At 35.0% G+C, this 25,613-nt stretch overlaps 1 protein-coding gene and 1 long non-coding RNA gene across 4 annotated transcripts in view; one reads left to right on the top strand and one right to left on the bottom strand.

The window, feature by feature from the left end:
* LOC136029163 (uncharacterized) overlaps positions 1 to 25,613 on the bottom strand; it is a 902,097-nt gene that overhangs the window by 372,428 nt on the left and 504,056 nt on the right. The window lies entirely within an intron of this gene.
* LOC136029128 (uncharacterized) overlaps positions 1 to 25,613 on the top strand; it is a 62,254-nt gene that overhangs the window by 29,249 nt on the left and 7,392 nt on the right. Inside the window, exons 3-4 of one of the 2 annotated variants that reach the window (XR_010617982.1) lie at positions 2,400 to 2,542; positions 24,227 to 24,375. This is a non-coding gene — a long non-coding RNA (uncharacterized LOC136029128). The remainder of the gene's footprint in view (positions 1 to 2,399; positions 2,543 to 24,226; positions 24,376 to 25,613) is intronic. The other variant, XR_010617981.1, reaches the window with a different exon arrangement.

A 25,613-nucleotide genomic window follows, 5' to 3' on the forward strand; every position in this document is an offset into this window, starting at 1 on the left:
AAAATACGCATTATTTGTTGTGGCAGAAGCTCCCAGATCTTTCTACTGGCCCTTCCTGAAGGAAACGAATGCATAGAGATGGTGATATAGATCTCTTAATCCAAGTTTCAAAACCTGTTGTTTCGCAATATTATTTCGGATACTCAAAAGTTTTTTTCAAACGTCTCGAACAGAGGGGGAGAATCATTAGTTAAAAGAAACATTCTGATTGCCCATGATAGTTTTACCACGAAGATTTTGAGCCTGTTTTAGAAATGCAATTTTCAGCTACATGATTCCCATAGTAACCTTTATCAGCTTTTTTTCAGGCTGGACAACAGCCGACATGTAGTTGGGTGTTTCGTGATACCCAAGGCCTGACGAAATTATTTAATCAGAAATCGTCTTAGTGTTTCCAGTATCATTTACTGTCGGGTTCCATTCTAAAATGTTTTTTTTTTGTTTCTAAATTTCCAGCTTCATCATTGTATGCTTTAAGATGGATAACTGTGATTTCAAAAAGAACTTTCGTAAACTAACAATGAGAAATGGCTGCTCAAATCCTTGTTTTTACCTCAAGGCTAGGATCTTTAGGCTTAATACTTTCCACCTCCCAATTCAATTCCAATATGGATTATTCGATCTTAGAAATTATTTGCTCTAGTCCTTAAGACTTAAAACTAGTCCTTAAAATTAATATTTTGCTCATTTAACGTAGCTGATCTATTATTAGCAATCTGTAAAACTAGATTCAAACTATCAGCTAGCAATTTCAGTAAGATTTCTTCCATAGGACTTGATGTAAGAAAAGACTTGTCAGATTTGCCCTTCCTCCTTTTTTCTCCCATTATACAAAATAGTAATTGACTCCAAGAAAAATGCACTGTAGCCTACCTCATAAAACTCCGTTAATTACTCACTTGGAGAAAATTTGCAATAGGCTAAGCCATTACTTGACCAATTCAAACAGCTATTTCACATGCAAAATAGGAAGCAAATTAGAAAGATATTACCTTGTTACAGCCTTTGTTTTTATAGTTGTGCCGGCCTTCGCCTGTTTCTTTCTAAAACAAACACCCGCTTCACACCAATCCTTTTGACAAGACAAATCCTGCCAAAATTATTCCAATTTATTTTGATTCTATTTTAATGCATTCCACCACCTGTAAATCTTGTTATCTGATCCTTTTTTGTCAAATCTTTGTGATATTTATACCGGTTTCAGATGCCGCCTGAATGAATGCTATTTCACAACTGCTTTACTTTCCTCTTTGATCGTTTTTCAAATCATAATGAAAAATACACCTTCCTCCTCCATGGGATATTTCTCTCTTACCCTTGACAACTTTCAACTGTGTTAATAGTATCCCACTTAAAATTCATCCCCACGATAAAATTCTCTTCGAACAGTTCCTAGTTAAAAATTTTCTTCGCTCTAATTAAAAAAATCTGTTGTTTGTTCATCGTGCTGCAAGTTTCTTCAATAAATCTTAAGTTCATCTGTTGAAAAGTCCCCTGACAAAAATCTACTTCTGCAGATAATCCAGCTTCCCCCGAAGTGAAAATAACACAATTTAATCGATTCTCACAATTCCCTTGACAAATCCTAGAGAACGTTTTCTCTGCATGTAAAACTGAATAACCAACGACGAAACTTCTCCCGTCGTTTCCAAACTTTTCTCCCTCATGAAAAGTTCTTATCGTGGAAAATCTCTCCACACAAAAAATTCTTCTTGGAAAATATCCGCACATCTCCTGATAAAAATTCTATACTCAAACAGTGATCAAGTTCCATAACTTAAAGTCTTTTCCCAAATGGTTGTGAGGTGTAATGATGTGTCCGGATTCATAGTTATTGGACCTTTGAAAATGCTGAACCAAAATTGCTGTCTCAAAATTTTAGTCGAATATCCTTGTGGACAAAAGTGGTTTGGGGGATGGCTAGTTCCCATAAAATAGTCGATTACTAGAACATGGTGCTCTAATTTTTTTCACATGAGTTCACTTACTTCTAGGACTATTAGTTTGATACAATTGCCAACGATTGCCTGGTTTTGAAGATCAGATAAATTTCCTCGGGCTCATGGCTTTTAATGTGTTATATTAAACTTACTAGATACTTTATGTTTAACTATGGAACAGCTGATGACAAGTCATTGGCACTATTCAACCTTGTTTTCCCACGGGAGCCCTACACTGGAACATGTAAATACATTATAGCAATTTGGTTCTATTCGGGCTAGTTATGTAAATTGATAGGGTAAAATGTGAAATTTTCTTATGATAAATCATCTATTTTACATATATATAAACATAATTTTGTTAAGAGAAGTAAAAATTTTGAACCAAGAAAACAAACTTATATTATTCATAATGCTATGAGTAATTTTAGGTAGTTTATTGTTGTGTTTATATTTCAGGCTCCGAAATGCGAACATTCTTTTTGCAAACTTTGTATAATGCAGTGGTTGAACACAAATAATTCGTGTCCACTTGACCGAAAAAAATTAACCGTAAATAATTTGAAGCCTGTGTCAAGGATTTTGCGATCTTTACTTTTGAGGTATTTGGTTTTTTCTTTTATGTAGGACATGAGAGCTCATTTGAATTTAAAACAAAAACCATGGACATATACCATCAATCAGAGCTTTATTTTATTATATTTTTTTTTAGAGATGCTCAAAGTATAGAGAAACAGTTTAATTTGTGATATAAAACCTGAAGTTTTGAGCAGTTTGACAAAACCTAGATTTTAATGGATTGGATCGTAGATAAATTTAAAAGGAACTGAAAATTTCAATTAAGAAAATTATTGCTAAGAGCTGGAATAACTTTTATTTTGTTTCATTCTTTGCTTAATTTTAAAACTTTTTCCACAATATTAGCTTTTCAAAGAAATTTAAGGAGCTCCATTAACTCAGAAATTAGTGGAAATAGAGTCAAATGATCTTGAAAACGTAACAATTTTTTTTTCAAGTTCAAGTTTTTTATTTCAACATTCACAAATAGATAAATAAAATACAACACTTTCGCGCTGGAGAAAACCTATGAGGGTTTGTATTGGTTCAAAAGTCCAGATATCTACATATCTACTTACCTATAAGAACAAATCCAATCTCTCTTTCTCAGTAATACACAACTCCCCCTCACGCCTTTCAATCCTCCCAACCCCACCTTACCCTCCTGTCCACCCTTACCTCCCAAACCAACCCTTCTTCACCTAATTACCCTACCACCCATAATAAAATTCAACATTTATCAACATTTATCCCCCAAAAATAATCTTTTAATTTCTTTTTAAACTGAGGTACTTGTTCTGCCGCCCTAATGCTCAGTACTAGCTCATTCCATACACTTGGACCCAGGTGTTTCATTGAGAATGAAGACTGGGTACCCTGAAGTAAATCCACAACGATATCACTACTATGCCTTGTTCCATAATTATGCAGATCACTATTTGTTTGGTAAAAACTTTGAAACACTTCCAGAACTAGGCCATTCAGACACTGAAACACAAATACAGCCACCTGGTATTCTCTAATCTGACCAACATTAAGGAGCCTCAGTGACGTAAAGCAAACACAGGTGTCATGCACATTCTGGACATTACCTATTTTTCTAACTGCTCTATTTCGTAGAATTTGCACTCTTCTATAGTTGGATAAGAAGTTTCTGCTCCATTGGAGGCAGCCGTAGGAGATATATGGATAAACCAACAAATAACTTATAGGTACAAGTATCCTCTGTGGGAGAAAGTACTGCAAACACCGAAGAATGCTAGCCCCACGGGCAATTTTTGATGAAATAGTGTCACTGTGACATCTCCATGACAGGTGGTAATCCAGATAAAAACCAAGATAGCGGAGATGATCAACTTACTGAATTGGTTTACCACGTAAAGTTACAAGTGCATACACATCTAGCGGTATACCAACTCTGCAGAACGTCATTAAAATGTCTTTTGCACATTTACGCAAAGTAGACTTAATGAGGTAAAAACCTCTAGCCTTTCCAGTGCAAGATTTGCTTTTTTCACCAGCTCCTCCACAAACTAGGTAAACACAGTTAAAATGGTATCATCAGCAAACGAGGTAAGACACACATCTTTCAGGTAGAATGCATTAGATCAACATAGATAGGGTAAAGAAGCGGACCCAACACTGAACCTAGTGGTATTCCACACATCACTCGAAATGCTGCTGAGCTCACATCACTCAAGACTACTTTAAGAGATCTTCCTGTGAGATAGCTTTCAAACCATTTCAGGCACTTTCCTCCGACACCTAACGACTCCAATCGACTTAGTAACGTTTGAAAATCAACTGTATCGAATGATTTACGAATATCAATAAATATAGACAATGGTGTTTCACCTCTATCTATAACACTATTCACCGATTTCACGAGATGCTGTAGAGCATTCGTCGTCGAGTGCCCTTTGCAAAATTCAAATTGGATCTCAATCAGTAAAATATTAGCCTGTAGGAAGCCATATAGACGATTATGAACCACTTTTTCTAGTAGTTTAGAAAACAAGGGAAGAATAGAAATTGGTCTCCAATTCTCAATTCCCATTTTGGGACCACCTTTATGATGTGGTATCACTTTAGCAACTTTTAGCTGATCAGGAAAACTGCCCTTTTCAAGTAACAGATTAATGATGAAGAGCAGGCACGATAGTATATAATGGATTATTGCTTTAAACGCTCAAAGAAATAAACCGTCTACTGCAGCAGAATTTGATTTAAGATATTTAACTATTTTAAGTAGTTCATCACGTGTACACGAATCAAACACTAATTCAAAAGTCTCACCTCTATTATTACATATGATATGCTCTTGAACCTGTTGACATCTATTTTTTACACTATTTTGCACTTCACAACCAATAATAGAAGAAAAAACTTCCGAACTTATTTACAGTTTCACTCTTATCTTCACGGGCGTAGCGCTCAAGTTGCATTTCATCCCCCTAATTATCAGCATTCCCACCAATCATTTCTTTAATCAGTTTTCAGGTTTCTTTCATATTTCCTTAACTATTTGGAAACTTTAAACCATAATATTCAGCCATAGCTTTGCGACGTGATTTGTTCACGAAATTACGTTGCTTTTTAAACAATTGAAACGAAGCATCACTTTTATCATCTAGATATTCTTGATAAAGCTCAATCCTTCGCTTCCTCTCTTCCATTATGTCAATTTTTATCCATGGCTTTCGGGCTTCCTGTTTCTTCTCTTTCATCACCTTTCATCAAGTGCTCTCGTAGGGGATTTTTCTTCAGAAAATAAAGGTGTCCAATCGACGACACTAACTTCCTCCGCAAACTATTGAAGACTCTCTTTTTTCGTCAACCTTTTCTTTATTTTCTTTTTATTGGGTCTACCTAACTGACACTTCAAAACACCAGCCAAAGGAAGATGGTCATAACAAGGAAAAGTCACAACATCAGCATAACGAAGTTTCAAATCAGCAGAACGAAAGAAATTGTTATCTTTTAAGGTTGAACTCAATCACGTTATTTTCGTAGGTACACTCACAAGCGGGTATAGATCATTTGATATCAAAAAACTTAAAAAATCAACATTATTACTAGATAAATTCAACTGGTTAAACTTAAAATCACCCATAACAATATGACTTGCTCCAGACGGTACTTTTGATATCAGCTGACTCATTCCTCCCACGGAATCATCCAAGAGAGCATGGGCGGCTTTTACACCATACTAATTGTATTCTTTTTACCACCAAATTCAATTTCAATTGAAAAAGCTTCAACCTTACCTTCCTTTCATATACTAAGATCATCCCTTTTCTGACAATTTAACCCATTCTTTACAACGAAACCAACACCATTACGACCCATCAATACTTGGTTCTTGATACGAAAATCATAACCTGAAAATGAATACAGAGAGATTGATTGGTTTGAGCTAAGAAATGTTTCACATAACCCTATGATATCAAAAGAAGAAGAAAATTGACCGATTAATTCTAAAATATCTAGGTAGCTTGTAGTTGCGTGGACGTTACAAAAACATATTCGCAGACTCCTTTCATTTATATATTGATAATATGATGGCCGAATTAAATCACATTCCCTCATAGGCTTTAGCTCAACACTTGTTATACTATTATCACCAACAATACCTCTCGATAAACAACCCTGAAGACTATAACGATCTTGATCAGACGTAACTATTTTTCACATAAAAAAAAGTAAAACTTCAGCATTAACAGGAAAAAAAACACACAAAAAAACAGAGGAAGACGAGTAAACAGGAATGACAGATAAATCATTGGGGATGAAAAATGATGAAAATGAATCTAAATAATAAATTAAACATAAATATGTTTCAAAAATGCGAAAGAGAATACCATTAAAAAATAATAATACAAAAGAAATAAAGCAGAATGGAAGAAAAAAATTTTTTAAACGCATAAATCAAAAATAATATATAAGGTCATCAATAGACCAGATCCACCTAATCGGAGCAGAATGGGTTTCACGCACAAAAATACGGCCTTGATCTGACCACACACAGCAAATTACAAACTTATCTCTTGAAGCGCTCAGAAGATCACGCTTTCAATTAGTAAGATTCATGGCAACAAACAATCCTGAGCCAATAAACTACTTGTTTGCTTTAAATACATGACGGACCTTTTCTTTTGATCCAAACTGAACGAGGACAGGGGCAACTTTATCTGGTCTTTGTGCAATATTTGAAAAAACACTAAATCGCTTAACACTAATTATGTCCGAAACCGCAATATTAGTTAGGTCCATCTTTACAAACAATACGTGTTTTATAGCATCACCAACACTTTGTGAAGAAATCTGTTTGACATCGTTAAATAGCAGGGAATCATTTCTCCCTTCCTGCTCTATGTCATCTAGTTTCAGCTCAAGCTGATTGAGACGGTTTTGTAATAATTCAATCATATGCATACAGGTTTTTAGGTGTTTTTAGATTAATTCAAATTTGGGCTGATACTCAATGTGTACTGCATCATAAATTTCAGAAACCATCGTTCCAACCGGAAAATTAGCATGAAAATTAGCTGTAGTTTGGAATGACAAATCTTTAAGCTTTTCATCAATTTTTTGATTTCTTAAGCTAAATTTTGCTTTTTAGCCGCAAGTTGAACAAAAAATTAACAACAACTACGATAAATAACCGAGTCTTATTCAAAATTAGCAACAAATAATATGAGTAAGACTGACCCCTCCCCCCACCTTTTGAAAACTAGAACAAGTTTAGTAGTCTACTAAAAAAAATCTTTATTTTGATATTACTGTTTTTCACCATATCAAAAAGCCCATATCATAACCAAGATTATTGAAAAAACGCAAAGAAATGTTGGTTACCAGTTTCAAGTACAAATACAATATTTATTTCTGAAAATCTTAATGATTTTGGAGTTATTCAGTGAAAATTACTTATTATTTATTTTATTATCAATAAAAAACAAATTATGCTTGGATAATCAGGACGTACTGGTATTATAAGCCCCATTCATCTTGATTTCTGCTCGTTATGAGTTTGACTTTGTTATTCATAGTAATTTCTGTTCGCTTTGGATTTCATCATATAGTGATTGTTATTTTTGGTAGTTTTACACTTCGAAAATCATTATCGCGTTTCAAATTTTCCTGACTACATCATCAAGTTTTCCTGAAAAATAAATCCCCAAAAAGTCTTCTTAACGAGCTCTCTGCATAGAACAAACTGTTTCATCATTCTCAAAAATTTTTGCCTTAATAGCTTTTGCGGCAGCAGTACCACAGGTAACAGCAGTAGTAATAGAATTTACAGAACTCGTATCTTTCTAGCAGTTGTTGTGACAGCAATCGTAACAGAAGCAGCAGCAATAGCAGTGTAGTCGCAGCAGAAATATTAAATGTGAATTCAAATATTACGTCTCTGTTAGTTCAATATCTCCCGCATCCAAACCGTAATTTTCAACATTACACACTAGGTTGGTTCGGGGAAGTCGGTGATACGCTCAATTGAAAACTTGTATGCAGATGGTTTGTTTAGATTTACTTCAAATTCCCTTTTTAATATTCCCTGAAAATGTCAATTTCATACACTTAGCCTTAATTGTAACAGTAGTAAAAGTAATTTTTATAATGGTAGCAAACCATTTGTCAGTGGGTCTCTAGCTCTCCCTGTATGGTTTTCTATTCTAATCGAATTTTCCAAGGGTTACTTTCTGTATTGAGTACTTGCGTTTTGCTTCTAAGAATTGTTTAATTGTAAAGATGGGACATATATTATTGTGAGATAAGGTGTTTCCAGGATAGTGTATTAATTCATACTGGATATCAGCTTCACTGCTACTTCGTGGTTCCATGCAACTAAGCTCCTGGCAACTGAACACCTGGCAATCTATTCCCTCAGCAAGTAGTAGAGCCTTAGACACCAGAGATAGGACACAAGGATCTAAAGACTATAGCCTGACCCCTATTGCATATAACTTAAACCTCATTTGCATACCCCAACTGGCAAAAACATTAGCATAGTACAAGAGATACATAGTGTGCATACATACATGAGATATATAGTGTGCGTGCATACATACATACATAATTATTGTGTAAAGGTTCTTCTGAATGAGAGATCCTTATTAGTGTTCATTCAGCTTTTGAATTATAATGAATATGCAAAGTCAAGATAAGCCTTTGTAAATAATTACTTTCAAATCAATAATCAATTATATTTACGAAGCCTGACTCTTAGGAAAATAAAAATCAAATTTTTATTGCACATATCTTCAAATCTACATTTCTAGTTGACTATAACAAATATTTTTAAACTTGCCTGTATTTGAAATTACTACCGAGTACTTAGCTGTTATTAAGCGATTATATCACAGGGGTTAATATTTTGACACCTAACAGCGAAAGCGATACCGGGGTAATATATTCTTGTTATTTTTAAACTGCAGCAAAGATTTTTGAATAGTGGGATTTTTTCTTAAAATGTTTTCCTATTTTAATGAGATATGACCATATAAATATCCAATGCAATGGATCTCTGACATGTCTATTGCCCTGAACCCTTTTATAAGTTTTGTGGATTTGCACTTGCGATTTATAACAGAAACTTTGCCTTCTCGGCTGTGGAGCTATCGGACTCTGATTATTTTCGATTATCCCCGATCAAAAGGGCTTGGAGATTTTAGAGTTGTCATTATCTAACTACAGTAGGATGGCTAAGCCTGCCGAGGTTAAACTTTTAGGTGGTTATGGAGGGAGAAAGGAGAACGGAAAATACGAGTGTCTAATAGAGTTCAATGTTGTTTTAACACATTGCTTTCACTGTTTAATCAAGGGTTTTCTCAATAAATATCGAGGTGTTGCTTTCTCTTCTATCCTATTTGGTACTTTAACAAAAAATATTCCCAAAAATAAAGGGAAAATGGGGAGTAAGTCCCCGCTCGTATATAGATTTAACATACTGTCATGGAATATTTGAGCATTCACTTGCCCCTCCATACCTTCGTAGTCATACACACACACAAGACAATCCTCTGCCATTCCCTTTTATGCTTCATTTTCTGGTGAGGTAAATTCCATCTAAGTCTCGTTGCTTTTTGGGATATGTTAACTCTTTTTATAAGAATCTAAATTTACCTATATTTTAAGCTTGATATATCATTTTTGTGTTGTTGATATTATATAAGTGAATACACTGAGGTAAAATTGAAAGCTGTTGCCAGAAATACAAAAGATGTTCTCCCACCCACTATGTTCTTGGTAACTGTTAGTTCTTGGTTTGAATCAATTTCATTGTAATTTTTGTTAGTTTTGGTTCTCAGTGATTCATAAAAAGGTAATTTTTATTAGATTTAACTTCAGATTTCTTTATGTCTATTTTTCTCGGTAATAGTACTGCTAAAACTACAGCTACTACTACTACTACTACTACTACTACTACTACTACTACTACTACTACTACTACTACTACTACTGTTGCTGCTACTGCCACTAATGCAACAACAACAACTACTACTACTACTACTTCTACTATCACAATTTTTGTGTTGTTTGTTACGGGACTTAGATTTTATATGAAAAAAGAGGCCCATGCCTTAAGTCTCTTTGAAATGTCATTTTACTAATTTGATTTACAAGGTGAATTTTTAATGCATAATTAATGATGTCGGTCAGAAAAAAGCATTTCGTTTAGCATGTTGATGACTTAAAGCAAATTATTGGAAATCTTCGTAAAGAGAATTCAACTCTGACACAAGAGAATTATGACTTGAGAAATGCAATTATAGCTGTTAAAGATCAGTGTTTGAATACGGAAATGTACGTAAAACGTAAAAATCTGTTGATCCACAGAATTCCTATTAAGGATAGTGAGAATATTGAAGAGACAGTCCGTGACTTTTTATCAGCAACACTAGTGCAAAACTCGATGGATATAAAATTCACGGAAATGGACAGAATTAGAAATAAGACCAAGCGCCCTTCCCGCTCGAACTCTCGCCCGTTTTGGACCCTAATTTTGTCTCTGTTCTGAATCTTAGGCATAAAGATAGTATCATGACTTGTGCTGGTAGCCTAAAATGCACAGTAATGTCATACCATCTGAACTTGCAAAGCCTCGGAAAGAACTTTTGAGTACGGCTTACAAGCTTAGAAATTCTAAAGTAACAGTTGAGAAAGTATCTAAAACTAAAGAAGAAAATCTTCTAGCTCAAACTGGGTTAAGTTCAGTGATGCATGACTTGCCTTGGTTTTATCCGCAGTTATTAGTAAGGCTACTCCTGATGAGTGACATAAACTATTGAGTATTTCCACCTCAGTAAAGTGAAAAGATGCAAAGTTGGTGCAAATTTTCTTTTATCTAAATACTATATTATTTACTCCTTTCCTGCTTCCTTGTGTAATGTGTGTGTATGTTTTTTTTTATTTATTTCCTTATATTTCCATTTATCTCTTTCCAAGATATTTACTCGGCTTTTACTTTTTTACTTGTAAATATTTTTCCTTTCCAGAGCAAAAACTCCAAGTTCGTGCCTTCGTCTTATGAATTAAATAGAAAAAAAAACAAGTTTTTTTAATGAAAGTAAGGAGCAGCATTTAAACTTAAAACGAACAGAAATTACTCCGTATATGAAAGGGGCTTTTCCTCCTCAACGCCCCGCTCTTTACCCTGAAGTTTGACTCTTTCTCTTAACTCTACTTTTTAAATCAGTAAGAAACTATAGCGCAAAGAGCGGGGCGTTGAGGAGGAAAAGCCACTTTCGTATACGGAGTAATTTTTGTTTGTTTTAAGTTTTAATGTTGCTCCTTTCTTTCATTTAAAAAAATTGCTTTTTTTCTATTTAATTTCTAGACCTTTTTGAATTAATGTATGTTTTGGTCTTGGCTCTCTGAACATAAATAATCAAAAAGAATTTTGCATATTAATTAATTGCAATTATCGGAAGACTTTTGAGAAAAAAGGGGTGATGGAAGAGGCCAATTTCCCTTCCCATTTGAACTTTAGTGACTAGAGCTTTAAGCCTTAGAACTTAAACCAAACTCTGAATCACAAAGGCAGTAGAATAAATAGCTGAAATTACTACAAATACTGTATCGTAAAAAGTGAGGTATAACGAGGAGGTAAACCCCTCATATGCGTAATAATTTTAGTTCGTTTTAAGTTCTTTTGCTGCTCCTTACTTGCAGTAGAAAAATTTTTCATATTTATTTTTTCATCCTTTTTTCAAATAATGCTGGAGAATACCGCGCCTCCTTCATTGAAATTCTCTTCGCCCCTGGAAATATCCTCCCATGTAACCCTCCCCCAACTCTCCCCCCTAAACCAAAAAAATTCCCCTCTAAACGTCGGTACACATCCCAGTAACCATTACTATATGTAAACACGGGTCAAAGTTTGTAACTTCCAGCCCATCCCACGGGGACTGCGCGGGAGTAAGTTGTCCCTAAAGACATAGTTATTAGGTTACTTGACTATGGTGAATAAAATGGCTATCTCTGAATTTTGATGCGGTGACTTTCGGGAAAAAATGAGCGTGGGATGGGGTATAGGTGCCTTCCAATTTTTTGGTCACATAATGAGGGCACTAGAACTTTTTCATTTCCATTAGAATGAGCTCTCTCGCGAAATTCTATGACCACTCAGTCAATATGATCACCCCTAGGGAAAAAAAAACAAAAACAAAACAAAAACAAATAAACACGCATCCGTGATCTGTCTTATGACAAAAAATGCGAAATTCCAAATTTTGTAGATAGGAGCTTGAAACTTCAAATGTAGGGTTCTCTGATACACTGAATCTAAGACAGCCCTATGGACTACAGCTCGAATTCTGAAGTCAATAAAGAGGAAACAGATCCTTTGGAAAGAGTATAGGAACAGAACAAGTGATGCTTGATTCTAAGATTCTGATATACACCAGCAAACATCGAAAAGCTCAAAGATGATTCATTCACTACGTCATGGGAGTTTACAATACCTGAGAGGGTGAGCTTTGAAAATTATAATAGGGTATTTGAGTTTTTATGAAAGAATAAAGGAGAAATTTATCCACCATTGCCAAAAACCCCAACCAAGTCTTTCTAGGAGATCAACACCCATAGCCCCATGGACTACAGCTGAAATTCTGAAGACAATAAAGGGGAAACAGAACCTTTGAAAGAGTATAGGAACAGACTAAGTGATGCTAAATTAGAGGCTTTTAAACTATACCAAAAGATGCTTAAAACTCTGATTCGAAAAGCTTAAAGTACATATTTGAGCCGGGAGTTTGCGGATTGCGGCAAAACTATTAAGAAAACTTGAGATGTAATTAATGAAGCTAAGCAGCCATCGGCAAGTCCTCGAAAGCTCATCAAATAATTTGATGTTCAGAATCAGCATTTTCTTGGATGAAGACCAAGAACGACATCAGAAGACTAAATTTTTTGCTGAGTTTGGGAAAACAACGGGGTTAGGTGTGGTTCCTTCTTGAAGTTCTAGATCTTAGGAGCAGTTCCTCGGTCCTTCCTGTGCAAAGTCGATGGTTTTTGAGTCAGTTACGGAGCAGGAACTGATAATAATAATTTCGTCATTAAGAAATTCTTCATCTGGATTCAACCAAATTCCTGTCAAATTAATTAAACAGATTCTTCCCTCAATTATTACACCACTGTGCAATTTGAATAGCCAGTCATCCAAGCTAAGAATATTCCTTCAGCGTCTCAAGTTGGCTCAAGTGATAGCAATATTTAAAGGAGGTGACCAGAAGGACCTGGGGAGCTACAGGCCTATATCTCTTCTGTCTTTTTTTCTAAAATATTTGAAAAGCCTATGCTAAAGCGTCTGCTGAGTTTCCTGGACGTGAAGAAGTTTTTTCATCGGCACAACTTTGGTTTTTGGGAGAAGTGCTTGACAGAACAGGCATGTAATATGTTTCTTCATTTTGTACGACAGTCTTTAGACTTCGGCCTTATCCTTGCGGCAATATTCCTTGATGTGAAGAAAGTTTTTCACAGCCTTACACACGAGATACTTATTAGCAAGTTGTTGCATCAAGGAGCTCGTGGAAAGGCTCTGTCGTGGTTTTCTTCATTCCTGACTGGCCGATCCATTGCTGTTGAAGCTTTTGATAAGCATGTTCCAGTTAAATATGGAATGTCACAAGTCTCAGTTCTTAGGCTGTCCCTTTTCCTCATATATGTCAACTACCTCTATCGACTATTTAGCAGTCCAAGATCTGATTTCTATTGTTATTTGTGCCAAAAAAAAAGATGCTATAGTTGAAGCATTGGATACGCCTGGTCAACATGAAGAACTATTTGCATTCGCCGACGAAAGCATCATTGCAGCCGATCCATTGTGCCATTGTGCCAGAAAGGAGATGCTGTGGTTGGAGCTTTGGATACGCCTGGTCAACATGAAGAACTCTTTGTATTTTCCAACGACAGCACCCTGGGGGCTGCAGCACCTGATGAATTATTACTTATCCTCAAGCTACAATTAATAATATAAATCATATAGTATGGGTTTAATGCAAATTTATTAGCTTTGAATTTAGAAAAAAAATCGTTTCTTCTTATATTCTCCCGCATAAGCAAAAGCACAGTGACAGAGCTTCAAACATCTAAGTGATCCATATCCCGCCCAGCTGACCAAGTCTCAGTTCTTAGGTTGTCCCTTTTCTTCATATGTGTCAACTACCTCTATCGACTATTTAGCAGTCCAAGATCTGATTTCTATTGTTATTTGTGCCAAAAAAAGATGCTATGGTTGAAGCATTGGATACGCCTGGTCAACATGAAGAACTATTTGCATTCTCCGACGAAAGCATCATTGCAGCCGATCCATTGTGCCATTGTGCCAGAAAGGAGATGCTGTGGTTGGAGCTTTGGATACGCCTGGTCAACATGAAGAACTCTTTGTATTTTCCAACGACAGCCCTGGGGGCTGCAGCACCTGATGAATTATTACTTATCCTCAAGCTACAATTAATAATATAAAACATATATTATGGGTTTGATGCAAATTTATTAGCTTTGAATTTAGAAAAAAAAATCGTTTCTTCTTATATTCTCCCGCATAAGCAAAAGCACAGTGACAGAGCTTCAAACATCTAAGTGATCCATATCCCGCCCAGCTGACCGGTGTGCTCGATTCTTTGTGGTACTTCTGGATGACAATCTATCTTTCAAGTGGCATATTGAGCTAATGAGATTAAAGGTTTCTCAAGGCCTTAAAATTATTTGGAAGCTGAAGCGAGTCTTTCCTTTCTCTATCCTTTCTCTATCCTTCGTCTATTATACTCCTCTCTTATTTACCCGTATATATGTTACTGCTCGTCAGTCTGGATGTCTACATTTCCATCTGTACTGACACTTTTACATAATCTCCAACTAAAATCAGCAAAAGTTCTTCAGTCTACCACCCATATTTCTGTTGAACTTATGAAGATTAAAGATATTCATACATTACGTATCCCTCTCATTACATTTCAATATTTCCATGGAGACCTTACATCAAGTTTTTTCGGGCTTTTTGAGATTGTTAGAAATGTCATACTTATGAAATAGGAACCAGAATGATGTGCTAGTGTCATCCACCCTTGCAGTGTGCTCGGATTTTGGTCTGATAGCTGCTGTCGGACGTGCCTGGAATTCCATTTTGGTTGGGATTTGACGATCCTGTACCATAGACTCCTTCAAGAAACGGTTGAAGACTTTTTTAGTTAAAGTAAATAATTGATAATATTGATCACTTATTTATATTGTTTATTTATTTAAATTTAATTTATTTCATTAATTATTTAGATTGAATTTAATTATTTATATTATGGTGGTGCGAGTGATGGATCCTCGATGTATATTTTTTTTCTTTTTTTTAAGTGGGTGGTGTGGAGACCGGTTGTACTCGGGTGAGGATTGGTAAGTAGACTCAAAATATATTTTAAGTTGTATTTAGTAGTTCTTTATATTTGTTTTGTTGTTGTTTCTTTCCCAAATAACGGACCATTGAGCCCTTTGGAATTATTTTTGTTTAAAATGGATGAATATTGATAAAAGAAAATAAAAGGAACTTGAGCTTGAACTTAAACTACTATACCACTATACTACTACTACTATACCACTACTACTATTACTACTGCCACTATTACTACCACCACTACTACAACTACCACTGCTACTATTATGACTACTACTACTACCACTATTAACACCACCACTACTACTAACACCACTACTACTGCTACCACTACTACTGCAACTACCTCTAATACTGCTATTACTGCTGCTGCTACCACTACTACTACTACTGCTACTACAACTACTATTACTACTACTACTACTATTACTACTACTACTGCTACTACTACTACTACTACTATTACTGCTACTAATATTACTAACACTAAAACTACTACCATTATTATTATTGCCACTACTACTGCTACCACTATTACTACTGCCACTGCTACTACTGCCACTACTACTGTTACCACTACTACTATTACCATTCCACTTTCCCCCTATACTATTACCACTGTTACTACTATCTCCAATACTTATACCGCTGCTTATACTACCAGTACTACTACTACTACTAGTACTACTACTACTACTGCTACTATAACTGCTAAAACTGTTACTATTACTACTACTTCTACAACTACAACTTGACCGAGTTCAATCCCAATACTCTCAAAGATTTGCTAAGTGAGCTGGTTGATCTCACTTCTAACTTCCCCCTCAAATACACTCTGATGTTCAATTCGGAAAGAGTTTAGGTGGTGGTAAGGTAGATTCAAGTCCTTATGACACTCCATGTATTTATTCAAGCATAGAAAAGAACGGCTTTAATAGCCTCTTCCTCCTTAAACAGCGCTTTCAAGAGGGTGTAATGTATATTTTAGTATCCCACATGCATAACCTTTATCTGATGTGGCAGATGTGGCATTTTTGTAGTTTTTAATTTTACAGATCGCACCCTCACATGTATGACCTTAATTTGATGTGGCATTTTTGTAGTTTATAATTTTAGAGATCAAATCACCGTCACTTTAGACAAGAAACTAAGCTATTCTACACAGAGTTTCTATAAGAATTCATATTTTGAATTTTTATAGAATATTTATAGAAGCTTTTTCAAAAATCTATATCTAAAATCTATATTTAAAATCTATGGAATATTCTATATAATATTTTTATAGAATATTTATATCAAAATTCAAAAATTCATAAAAAATCATATTACCTTTAAGATCAAACAGTTCGTGGTAACGAACTGTAGTAAGGAGCGACCCGGCTTAATAGTAACCAAAACTCTAAAAAATGGAATTTTGATACCAATACCTACATCAAAAGAATTGCATTTTAATGCTGATTTTAAATATATATGTTTCATCAAGTTTAGTCTTACCTATCAAAAGTTACGCGCCTGAGAAAATTTGCATCATTTTAGAAAATAGGGGAAACGCCCCCTAGAAGTCATAGAATCTTAAAGAAAATCACACCATCAGATTCAGTGTATCAGAGAACCCTGTAGAAGTTTCAAGCTCCTATCTACAAAAATGTGTAATTTTGTATTTTTTGCCAGAAGACAGATCACGGATGCGTGTTTATTTGAAAGTTGTTTTTTTTTTTTCCCAGGGGTGATAGTATCGACCCAGTTGTCCTAGAATATTGAAAGAGGGCTCATTCTAACGAAAATGAAAAGCTCTAGTGCCCTTTTTAAGTGACCAAAAAATTGGAGGGCACCTAAGCCCCCTCCCACGCTAATTCTTTTACCAAAGTCAACGGATCAAAATTCCGAGATAGCCATTTTATTCAGCGTAGTCGAAAAACTTTATAACTATGTCTTTGTGGACGAACTACTCCCCCACAGTCCCCATGGGAGGGGCAACAAGTTACAAACTTTGACCAATGCTTACATATAGTAATGGTTATTGGGAAGTGTACAGGCGTTTTTAGGAGGATTTTTTGGTTGGGGGAGGGGTTGAGAAGAGAGGGATATGCTGGGAGAACTTTCCATCGATAATTTGTCATGGGGGAAGAAAATCTCCATAAAGGGAGCGCAGGATTTACTAGCATTATTTAAAAACACAATGAAAAAATAAATATGAAAAAGTTCTGTCAGCTGGAAGTAAGGAACAGCATTAAAACTTAAAACAAACAGAAATTATTACCCATTTGAGGGCCTCACCTCCTCCTAATACCTCGCTCTTAATGTTAAAGTATTTTTAGTAATTTCAACTATTTATTCTACGGCTTTTGTGATTCTGGGGTCATTCTTAATGAATTGGGACAAAATTTAAGCTTTAGTATATAGAGCGAGGATCTGACAAGGGGGCGAACCCCCTCATATATGTAATAAAAATATGAGAATACAAAAGTTCTTTACGTAAGCTAATTTATAAGTTCGGTAAATCTTTTACTAATAAAAATATTCGTAAAAAATTAGCAGTTCTAGTTGCCTTTTTAATTGACCAAAAAATCGGAGGGTAACTAAGCTTCCTCCCCCGCTCTTTTTTTCTCAAAATCATTCGATCAAAATTATGAGAAAGCCATTTAGCCAAAAAAAATGCAAATTTCGTTTTAATTATTCCTCTGCGGAGAGCCAAAATCAAAACATGCATTGATTCAAAAACGTTCAGAAATTAAATAAAAAACAAGTTTTTTTAACTGAATTTAAGGAGCGACATTAAAACTTAAAACGAACAGAAATTACTTCGTATATGAAAGAGGCTGCTTCCTCATCAACGCCCCGCTCTTTACGCTAAAGTTTTTTACTGTTTTAAAAAGAAGAATTGAGAGACAGAGTCAAACTTTAGCGAAAAGTGCGGGGCGTTGATGAGGAAGCAGCCTCTTTCATATACGAAGTAATTTCTGTTCGTTTTAAATTTTAATTTCGCTCCTTACTTTCAGTTAAAAAACTTGTTTTTTTTATTGTACCGTGTAGGCTTGGTTGCCATCCTTATTGTGAGTTTGCTAAAACTAGACCTTGTGACCTTCAAGCACACCATGGGATATAAAATCGATCACTGTTATGGATCTAAGATATAATAGTTTATGTGGGGTCTGGTGCTTTGCTAGCTCCGGTAAATAAACTCGTCCCAGTTGTTAAAATCTAATCGAGAGCTAGTTTTTCATCAGTTTCCAAATCACTCAATAAAATGTAAGTTTTAATTTTTAACAGTTGTGAATAAGAGTCTCAATAACACTTGAAATTATCTTTTCTCTGGCTATTGAGGCTTACAAACATTATAAAAAATTCAAACATTAGTTTTTCGGAGATTTCTAAAATTTTGCTACCACCAGCAATGCTTTAATTCAAATAAAATTTCTTTTAGTGTCCTATGCAAAAAGAGCATATGGAAGTCTATGATGATAATCGAGGTGATGTTTGGATGGGCGATTAATTCTTTTGGGGCAGTTTGAACGTCACAACAGCTCCTATTGCACAAACTCTCATACATTTTACCGAAGGCTCAATTTAAATGAGCTTAAATAATTCTTTTTCAACATTCGGTTTTGCTTCTAAGAATTTACTGATTAGCATTTACTAAGCATTACTGATACAATTGTCGATGAACGTTTTTTGTACGGCTTTTGATAAAATTGGGAGATAGGGCATTTTGGCCCTGCAGCCGCTGGTTACCATCCATCACAAAGGAACATGAAAAACAATAATATTCTTTTTCTGATTAAGGTTGGCAATAAATTTTTGTTTTGAAAATTTCTAATGCCTAACCCCATCTTCTACCAAACAAATATTATGTCGACTCAAAGTGGCCTTAGTCACTGGCTGCTTATGCACGGAAAAATAAAATCTTTTACGAAGTCATGAAGTTATAAAGGTATTTCACTATCAACTACAAAAAAAACATACTTGATACGTTTTCTCTTTAACGGTGGTGATTTCAGGGATATTTTGAGCAAAGGGATTGTCAACCCCGTTGTAATTACCACATGGCAAAGATAAATGAGTCATTACAGAAGGATTCAGGGAACTCATAACCAGAAAAACCCCTTCGAATTTCTCACCAGTCTTTTGTCCAATCGCGTCGTTCTCCAAGATACAATCCACATTGAAAATTTATCTCTCCCTCATTGTTCTCTCTGTAAATAAGTGCTCATCCTCTTCGATGATCAAACCCTTTTTTTGGTTTCTGACTTAATAAAATTATATTCACCACTATATGAGGAGTTGAAAAACAATAACCCAAACACAAAATAAATTCCTGGTAGATCTTATCAGTGTTCTTGCAAACAAAATTCAACATCTAAGTACATCACATTCCATGTACATTTTGCAATAATCCTTCCCATTTTGAAGGCCTCCCTTTGCCTGCCCAAACGTTTTCAGTAAACGCATAATTGGCAGTGGTGCATTGGTGATCATGAAGTGATTTGTAAAATGATTCAATCGATCGAGGTGAAGTTGTAAAATTTACGCACGTATGTGCTCTAACACGATATCAATTATTCACAAAAAGGCCGTTCTAGCCTGTAAAAGTGAGTACATTCATATTACTTTAATCATCAATAAACTAACTCATACACACAAACACATACACATACAATAAACATATATATATTTATATACATACACATATACATATACAAACACATACGCATAACATAAAAATATACATACATTACTCGATGATTTGTTATTGATGATTTTAGCAAATATATATATATATATATATATATATATATATATATATATATATATATATATATATATATATATATATATATATATATATATATATATATATATACATATAAATATATATATAAATATATATATATATATATATATATATATATATATATATATATATATATATATATATATATATATATATATATATATATGATGATGATTTTAGCAATTATATAGATAAAATATAGATAAACCACTCAAAATAATTACTCAGACTTGAAAAATTCTGGATAGCCCACTCTCATTCAATACGCTTCCCTTCACCATCCTGATCATTTATCATTCAAAAAATGGGTTTTTAACTGGTGCTTAAGCTATGGGAGACTCTCTGGCTCCCTTATATACTCTGGGAATGCATTCCAAATTGTCATGCCTATGTGTTTTGTCACAGGCCTTGATCACGTTGTATTCTTTACCTCATTAATCAGATCGTTTCCCTTTCGGGTAAAATACTGATGGTAAAACGAATTATGTTTAAAATAACTTTTGAAAACTTGAGGTCCTAAATTGTTCAAGCATTGAAAAACAAAAATGCCTATTTGCGTATTTCTAATTTGATCTACATTTAGTAAATTCAACTTTTTAAACATACTTAACGTACTATCAGTTCCTCGGTCATAATTTCCAATAATACAGACAGCTTTATTTTGCTGTACCTGTACTCTTTATAATTTGTGTAAAAATTACTTGCCCATATCATACCTCCATAATTAATATAAGACAATACTAACAAATGGTACAATGAAAGCATTACTTTAGTTGGAAAAAAAATTAAGTTTACGCAGCATCCCAACACCTCTTGAAACTTCACATGAAATCACATTACTATGTTTTTTCTAGCTGAGTTTATTGTCCACTATAAATCCCAGATATCGAGTTTCTCGAACTTCTGCTAGAGTAGTTCCATTATATATGATAGTTCCTGGAGAAATGGTAGGCGCTGTTCCTATTCTAGTGAATGTCATAAAATTTGCTTTGGTTGTATTTATTGCAAGCCGACTTAGAGAGACGTATGTTTGCAGTTGTTTTAATGCTTTATTAGCATTATCAGTAAGTTCATTGAGAGTCTTTCCTGTAACTGTAAGTGGAGTATCGTCTGCAAATGAAGTAATTTTGGCTTGTGGTATGTAAAACCGCATGCTATCACAATATATAAGGTATAATAGCGGACCCAAGACTGAACCCTGTGGAGCTCCACGAGTAATTGGATAACATCTAGAAATCGAACAATCTAATTACACTCTTATCAAGAGCTAAGAGCTCATATGGCACTTGTGACGAGGCGAAAAGAGCTAAGAGCCAAGAAATCATATGGTATGAGCTCTAACAAAGTTCTATGAATAAATAGATTGATTTAAATTGGAAAATAAGAGGCTTAATGCCAGTCAGGATTTAAAATAAGAGCTCTGAGTTACGACGTCGTTCTAAATATCAAAATTCATTAAGATCCGATCACCTACTCGTAAGTTATAAATACCAAATTTTTTTCTAATTTATCTTCTCCCTTTAGCCCCAGATGGTTGAATCTGGGAAAACGACTTTATCAAGTCAAATTGTGCAGCTCCCTGACACGCCCACGCCTACCAATTTTAATTGTCCTAGCACGTCCAGAAGCACCAAACTCGCCAAATCACTGAAACCCTCCCCTCAACTCCCCCAATGTGAGTGAATCCAATACGATTCTGTCAATCACGTATCAAGGACATTTGTTTATTCTATCCACCAAGCTTCATCCCGACTCCTCCACTCCAAGTAAAATTTCCAAGACTTCCCCCTCCAACTCCCCCCAATGTCAAAAGATCTGGTCGGGATTATAAATGAGAGCTCTGAGACATGAATTCCTTCTAAAAATCAAGTTTCATTGAGATCCGATCATCTATTCGCAAGATAAAAATACCCCAATTTTCACGTTTTCCAAGAATTCCGGTTTCCCCCTCAAATCCCCCCAGGATCTGGTCGGAATTTGAAATTAGAGCTTTAAAGCACAACATCTTTCTAAATATCAAATTTCATTAAGATCTGGTCACCCTTTCATAAGTTATAAATACCAGAATATTCAAAATTACCCCCCCCCCCCAATTCCACCAAAGAGAGCAGATCCGGTCCGGTTATTTCAGTCACGTATCTTAGACAGGTTTCTATTATTTTGATTCAGTTTTATCCTGATCTCACCGTATTAAGTATTTTCTAAGATATACATCCCCCCCAACTGCCACCCCCCTGCAATTACGCTCGATCCGGTTGAGATTTAAAATAAAAGATCTGAGTTACGAGGTCCTTCTAAATATGAAGTTTCATGAAGATCCGATAACTCCTTCGTAAGTTAAAAATACGTCATTTTTCTTATTTTTCGGAACTAGCCCCCCCCCCCCCCGAATATAGTGGATCCGTTCTTATTATGTAAATCACAAATGTAAGACTTTTGCTCTTATTTTTCCCACCAAGTTTCATCCCGATCCCTCCAATCTAAGCGTTTTCCATGATTTTGGGTTCTCCACCCCAAATTTCCCCCTATGTCACCAGATCCGGTCAGAATTATTAATAAGAGCTTTGAGACACGATATCCTTCTAAATATCAAATTTCATTGAGATCCGATCACCCGTTCGTAAGTTAAAAATACCTCATTTTTTCTAGTTTTTCAGAATTAGCCCCTCCCCCAACTACCCCAAAGAGAGCGAGTCCATTCCCTTTATGTCAATCGTGTATATAGGACTTGTGCTTAATATTCCCACCAAGATTCATCCCGATCCCTCCACTCTAACTTTTTCCAAGTTTTAGGTTTCCCCCTCCCAACTCCCCCCACCAATGTCACCAGACCTGGTCGGGATTTCAAATAAGAGCTCTAAGACGCAATATCCTTTTTGTATCAAATTTCCTTGAGATCCGATCATCCGTTCGTAAGTTAAAACTACCTTATTTTTTAATTTTTCAGAATTACCCCCCCCCCCCAGGCCACCCCAAAGAGAGTGGATCCGTTCCAGTAATCTCAATCATGTATCTAGGACTTGTGCTTATTTTCCCCACCAAGTTTCATCCCGATCCCCCCACTCTAAGTGTATTCCAAGGTTTTAGGTTTCCCCCTCCCATATCCCCCCAATTTCACCAGATATAGTCGGGATTTAAAATAACAGCTCTGAAACACGATATCCTTCCAAACTTCAAATTTGATTAAGATCTGATCAATATTGAAAAATACTTCAATATTTCTATTTTTTCCAAATTAACTAGCCCCCCACCCCCCCCCCCCCAGATGGCCAAATTTGGAAAATGATAATTTCTAATTTAAGATGGTCACCTCCCTGATAGGCCTGCCAAATTTCATCGTCCTAGCTTACCTGCAAGTGCCTAAAGTAGCAAAACCGGGACAGACAGACCGACAGACAGACCGACAGAATTGGTGATTGCTATGTGTCACTTGGTCATTACCAAGTGCCATAAAAACCTTCCATTCAAATAAGATTCAAACCATTTAAAACATTCATCCTTTATTCTTAGGCATCGTAATGTTTTCAATAAAATGCTAAAATCTACTGTATCAAAAGCTTTTTTAAAATCTTTAAAAATCGACATACAAAAATTCCTTTTATCTAGTTCACTATTTACGGTACCCATCAGGTCCTCCAGAGCATGCAAAGTTGAATGAGCTGTCCTGAGACCAAATTGTGTCTTGGATAAAAATCCACATTTCAATAAATACTCATAAAGTCTTCTATTCATTTTTTTTTTCATAAATTTTTGACAAAACTGGCAAAATCGAAATGGGTCTCCAGTTTGAGCTGTCAGTAAGTGATCCTGCTCTTGGGAGCGGGACAACTTTTGCTAGCTTCAATGGATCAGGAAATTGTCCTTCTTTAAAAGATAGATTTATAAGATAGACTAATATGGGCACTACTGTGGGTAGCATGGATTTCAAAGCCCGTAGATTTAGTAAAATTAGATATATGCAGATAGGCATTTTTTGTTTTTCAACGCTTGAATAATTTAGGACCTGAAGTTTTTAGAAGTTATTTTAAACATAATTCGTTTTACCATCAGGATTTTACCCGACATGGAAATGATCTTATTAATGAGATAAGGAATACAACGTAATTGAGGCTTGTGACAGGACACATAGGCACGAAAATTTGGAAGGCATTCTCAGAGTATATAAGGGAGTCAGAGAGTCTCCCAGAGCTTAAGCACAGGTTAGAAATGCATTTTTTGAATGATAAATGATCAGGATGTTGAAGAGAAGCCTATTGAATGAGAGTGGGCTATCCAGAATTTTTCAGGTCTGAGTAATTATTTGGAGTGGTGTATGCATATTTGTATGTGTGTGTGTACGTATATGTATATGTATATGTATTTATGTATATATGTGTATGTATATATATATATATATATATATATATATATATATATATATATATATATATATATATATATATATATATATATATATATATATATATTTGCTAAAATCATCAATAACAAATCATCGAGTAATGTATGTGTAATTGTATGTTATGTGTATGCGTATGTATATGTATTTATGTATGTATATGTGTATGTATATGTGTATATATATTTATTATATCTGTATTTGTGTGTGCATATGTGTTTATATATGCACTTTTTTCTTTTTTTTTTGTATTTAATGAGTATAACATGAATGTATTCGCTATTGCATGCCAAAACGTCCTTTTTGTGACTAATTGAAATGTATATGATATAAAATTAAAAAAAAATTACCTACCTACCTAAAGAGTGCAGATTTGATTGGAAATTGATAGATACAATTCAATTTTTAAGAGTCAAATATTAGATAATAAAAACAGTGAGGTTGGCATATACCCCCAGAGACCAAGGGCAAGGGTTTTAATTTTTTCCCTAAGATGTATAAAGCTTTTATGTAAGCAGAGGTCGTATAAACATTAAGAGTGATTCATTTGAATGGAAATATAAAGTTTTAGGTACCTTTTTATCAATCATATGGGATTGGAGGGCAATTACTCCCCCCTTACACAGACACGCCGTTTTATTCCAAATCTATAAGATCAAAATTTTAAGATTGCCAATTTGTTAAAGTAGTTCAATGATCTGATAACATAAATTTATTGGTCAACCAGCACCCCCCCCCCCCCTCTGAGCTAAAGAGAAGGACTATAACTTATACTGGGGGGGGGGTATATAGGGTTTGAAAGGAAGGGTTCGTCATATATGCTTTGGAAGGGACTCAAATGATACACCTCCAAGTATTAAAAATGACCCCGTAATATCCTCATATTCGACTTATTTTAAAGTCAATAAGGTATTTTTTTTCTATTTAGTTTTGCAGTAGAATTTGTGAAAAAATTGCCACCACGCGAAGGATGTATAGAGCCAGTCCTGCCCATCCTCTATAATTAATATGATCCCCTACTTTCTTCCTATTTGTAGTATA

This window comes from Artemia franciscana, chromosome 1 (assembly GCF_032884065.1).
Source record: "Artemia franciscana chromosome 1, ASM3288406v1, whole genome shotgun sequence".
NCBI lineage: Eukaryota > Metazoa > Arthropoda > Branchiopoda > Anostraca > Artemiidae > Artemia > Artemia franciscana.